The following is a 5254-nucleotide window of genomic DNA, read 5'->3' on the forward strand; positions in this document are numbered from 1 at the left end:
ACGCAGTCAAGGACAGTAGAGGGTGGACTCTATGCAAAGCATGCCTTAGTGTTTCCCAGTTAAAATTTGCAGAATTGTTAAAACTTGGGGACTTGTTCAGTCATGTTTTTCTTGTTGTTATTTTGATGTCTACATGGAGTCACAGTTAAGTTGGGCTGTTATGTAAGTGATGGGTGGGGTTATTATTCCTCTGTTAATAGGACATTGAGTTTGCCTTCAGTATCATCTTCACAACTGACCCCAAAACGCACCTGTCACGCCCTTGTCCCACTTAGCACATGGCTCTGTTTGTTGTTATTCATGTCTCCGCCCTAGTCCCGCCTTTGTTCCTCCTCCTCATCAGTGTCTCATTTGTAATCCTGCCCTCTCGTTATCTGTCTCAGGTGTCACTTGTCTATGTAGTGTATTTAAGTTCCCTTGTCTCACTTCCTTTTTTTTCGGTCATTTGTTTCCCATGTCGTGTTGCCTGGTCTAGTCTGTCTGTCTCTGCTATTACTCGTTTCCTGTCATTCATTTCCTCAGTCAAAGTGTTTCCCAGTCTAGTCTATCCCTGCTGTTCATCATGTTGGCAAAGCATAATTAGGTCTACTGTTGGTGATAGCAGTGCTTAGAGGCTGTTTATAAGCCTTTTGACATCAGGTTAAATTTGTATCTCACTTGTTCTCATCCAGTGGCAGATGGCATCCCTCTTGACAGATTTAAACCACATTCTTAAAAATAAAAGATTCTTTGAGCTATGTCATAGACGAAGCACTTTTGGTTCCATAAAGAAACATTTTTCATGGTTTTTATAAAACAGATTTTTAGAACAGTTTAATGCAACACTATCTCAAACCTTGGTAGTGAGCTAGTGCGTAGTGTATAAAAATCGATTTTTTTATGCACTGGGAGGTTTAACAGTGGAAGTATGGTGTGAAAAGATTGTCCAGATGAATATAATACTAAATAAATTCCAGATTAATATAAACAGCAGTCCTAATCATTAAGTGGGTGTTTCATTTAGTGCCTAGCTACCAGAGTTTACATTAGTGAAGGAATGGTTATTATATGTGCTACTCACATGTTATTTATGAATTGAACACAGAAGTTCCCAGTCACTGAACAGTGTGAAATCAATGTGAAAACAGTGCTTGCCGTTAACGGACTACACTGTGTGGGGAAAGAATAAATTATTGTGAATTATTGTTCATGAATAAATCTGTTTATGAATTGAACATTTGTATTTTACAGTATTTTATGATGACCATAAAATTATCATAAAATTATTATATGATTATATGTTTTACAAAAGCAAATAATGCTTTATTCTATGGAATCACTCAAACAACCCTATAGCACCTTTATTTTTAAGAGTGCTAATTCAACACAAACATGTTCCAAAGTCACATACAAATACATAAGTGGAACTGCATCTGCCAAGTGCTGAATGACACTTTAACATTTTCCCCAACTAACAAGAAAAAATAGAAAGGTGACAAAAAATAACAGCAGAGAAATCATTTGTGTAGAAGGCTACTGTAAATTCAGAAACTGTGTGTGTATTAATGTGCTTTTTCAACTGAAAATTTCAATCAGATTTTATTTTGCCTTGAAGGGGCAATCTGTAGTACTCAGGGCAAGCTTTTACAATAGGTACTGCAGTTCAAATTCAAAACACTGGAGAGAGTTGTTCCCTCTTCCCTAGATCCAACGCACACACAGGTTGCAAGTTTGAGGACACTGAAAATACCCAGATGAGTGCAAGACAACTTCAAGGAATTTAGATCTTCATAGCAAAAAAAGAAAGTGCTATAAACAACCTATATTCTGTGTTTTGGCAAGAATCTGGTGATACGATACATGCCACGTATACAGCTGTTATAATTGTGAGATATTGCAGTATTGTAGGGAAGGCAATATATTGCAATTTTTAGGAAAAGTGCAATGGTACAATAAACTGTAAGCGTAAAAACCTGTGTTCATAAAAATACACGTTTCATATAATCAGAACAGTGGAATCTACATGTGCCTTTATCACAGTTCTTGTAACAACCTAAACGTTGAGAATGACCGATCAACACCAGCAGCTTGTGCCAACACAACGCCTGTGGTTTTGATGTGTAGTGTTTAGACGACACTGAACAAAAAAAGGAAAATATAAACACTGAGAAAAAACTGTTTCAGTGACCAAAGCACAATCACACACCAAATATGAAACAGTGCTCAAAAAACAAGAGAGGAACAAGCTCCCAGCAACATTAGAAAAATATCCCAGCTTGAATACTGGAGCCTACTTGAGTCATTGAACTATGAGGGTAAAAATCCATTACTTGTAATCGTGGTAAAATGTACAATTAATTGTGATATTGATTTGCACTCATATCGCCCAGTACTACAGTGAGTCTATTTAGAGGGACAGTGTGCTCCTGTTAGCTGTAGACAGACGGAAGATTGCAGGGTGAGTCTAACCAGATGGGAACAGCTCCAGAATAATACACACACTGAAAGGGAGAGTGTTGGAGGGTAAAAGTCTTTGCCCTTTGATCCTGTAATGTCCGTGCTCAGAAGGCGCCAGGCTGAAAAGGCAGCAAGTGTGTGGAGAGCTGAGTATGTGAGGCTGAAAAGAATGGTGGCTCAGATCTCTCTCTCTCTCGCTCTCACTCTCTCTTATTTTATAGAGTGAATATATTCTGTGTGAACAAAGAATACAGAAGGTTTTATGCTGAAGGGGATAGTTACACTAACTAGCTCTTTTGTTAATTTCAGCTTGGTGAAATTTTTACAGTGAATCAGTTTGCAATCATGCGGCCCAGTAAACAAAAGGGCATATTTAGGACGTACTTAAACTTTAAAGCTGCAGTGAAGTTTATTTTATGTAGGGACCCAGACACCATTCAAGGGACTTTTTAAAATTAAGATTTCATGTTAAATCTAGCACAGGACCACGCATGTTCACTGTTTTATGCCACAGTAGTCATTTCTGCAGGAGACATCTTGTTACAGACTTTACCATTATGTTACACAGTGAACCAAAATAGAATATTGGCAAATGTTATGACATTGCTTGTTAAAGTATCATTACAAAACTATTAGAGATGCTTGCCAAAGTAGGATTTAATTAGTGGGCAACTATATATCCATGTGATGGAAGGTAACTCTTGCCATTTGTTCCTCTATGAATTTCCTACTGTCCAACAGGACAGGAATATATATATATATATATATAATGTTTCACCTTTTTATGTTTTAAGTTTTCTATTCCTAATAATCATTGTAATCCATCCATCCATTATCTGTAACCGCTTATCCAATTTAGGGTCGCGGGGGGTCCAGAGCCTACCTGGAATCATCGGGCGCAAGGCGGGAATACACCCTGGAGGGGGCACCAGTCCTTCACAGGGCAACACACACATATTCACTAACACCTACGGACTCTTTTTAGTCGCCAATCCACCTACCAATATGTGTTTTTGGACCCGGAGGAAACCCACACGAACACATGGAGAACACACCAAACTCCTCACAGACAGTCACCTGGAGTGGAATCGAACCCACAACCTCCAGGCCCCTGGAGCTGTGTGACTGCGACACTACCTGCTGCACCACCGTAATAATACTGTGCCCACTAATAATATTTAATATTATAAAAATTATAATATGTATTTCTGTAATATGTTGTAACTACTAACACTAAATTATACTAAAAATATCTTATTTTAAAAGGTGACGTCAAGCCATAAATCATAAAACTGCAGATAATGCAATTATTCATTCATTCATTCATTCATTCATTCACAGATTTATTAAACTATTAAATAAAGAGTATTTTTTAAATAGTTAATAATTGTGTATAAGCACAACAAATAAGAACAAGCGTAATAATCATAACAATATCAATATAGTTACATTCAGTAGTTAAAAAAAATACAATACCTTCCCACCTTTTTCGAGTTCTAATTCTAAGGCTGTAACAGCAAATAACACACTCAGACCCAGCTGAACTCCTATTAACTGTACTCTGTGACAGAGTTTTAGTTTGAATGAGTTTTTATTCACACACTCCAGCACTGAGGCAGCAGCTGAGGGAGGAATGCACCTCTACAAAAGGAGCCACCATCACACAGAGGAGACACACAGCCATCCAGGACAAAGGGAAGCTTGTTTGTGGAACGGCAGTATGGTTGTGTATTGGGCAGTGCCCAAAACAAGTTGAAAAGCCTTTTTCTTTCCTCCCTCTGTATGGGTGTCCTTAGCTGGAGGAATGCTTTATTGTTGGATGCACAGGGAAAGCCCCAGCTCTACCTGATGCTGAGGAGGGCAGTGACTGCGCTGTGGATCAGTGCATCTCCACAGGAACAGTTACTAGTTACAACCCCCACTGTATAGACAGACACCTCCTGGACAACAAGATCAGATGGAAAGATGAGGAGAACTCTTGGTCTGATTTTTTTCATTCATTCATTCATTATCTGTAACCGCTTATCCAATTCAGGGTCACGGTGGGTCCAGAGCCTACCTGGAATGATTGGGTGCAAGGCGGGATTACACCCTGGAGGGGGCGCCAGTCCTTCACAGGGCAACACAGACACACACACATTCACTCACACACTCACACCTACGGACAATTTTTTTGAGTCGCCAATCCACCTACCAACGTGTGTTTTTGGACTGTGGGAGGAAACCGGAGCAGCTGGAGGAAACCCACGCGGACACGGGAAGAACACACCAACTCCTCACAGACAGTCACCCGGAGCGGGAATCGAACCCACAACCTCCAGGTCCCTGGAGCTGTGTGACTGCGACACTATCTGCTGCGCCTCTGATTTTTCTTTTTATTATTAATTTGTTTAAAATTATTGTTAGTTCAAAGCTCAGTGCTTTTATATAAAAGTCAGATTCTTAATAAGCTTTATTTGTATGCTGAAATGACCAGACACACACACACACACACACACACGGTCATATGGCACTCTACAAAATCATATTAATTAGTTTATCTGGAGATTATTTTATCTTCCATTTTCTTCCAGAAAATGAAGTGGAGATTTGATAAAAGAAAATACAAAGAGAGCTATAGAAAAAGGGGACTCCTACAACACAGCAAGACCTGGGAAAGAATTCCAACCCAGAGCCCAGACCTCAATGTCATTACATGTTTGGAGGCATTGAAAATATTAACCCTGTTCTAAGGTCTAAAACTGCAGTAAGTCCTTCATTGCTGTAAAAGCAGAATTCATAATGATGCCTCTCAAAACATCATATGAATATTTTACAG

The sequence above is a fragment of the Hoplias malabaricus genome, chromosome 8 (genome assembly GCF_029633855.1).
Source record: "Hoplias malabaricus isolate fHopMal1 chromosome 8, fHopMal1.hap1, whole genome shotgun sequence".
Lineage (NCBI taxonomy): Eukaryota > Metazoa > Chordata > Actinopteri > Characiformes > Erythrinidae > Hoplias > Hoplias malabaricus.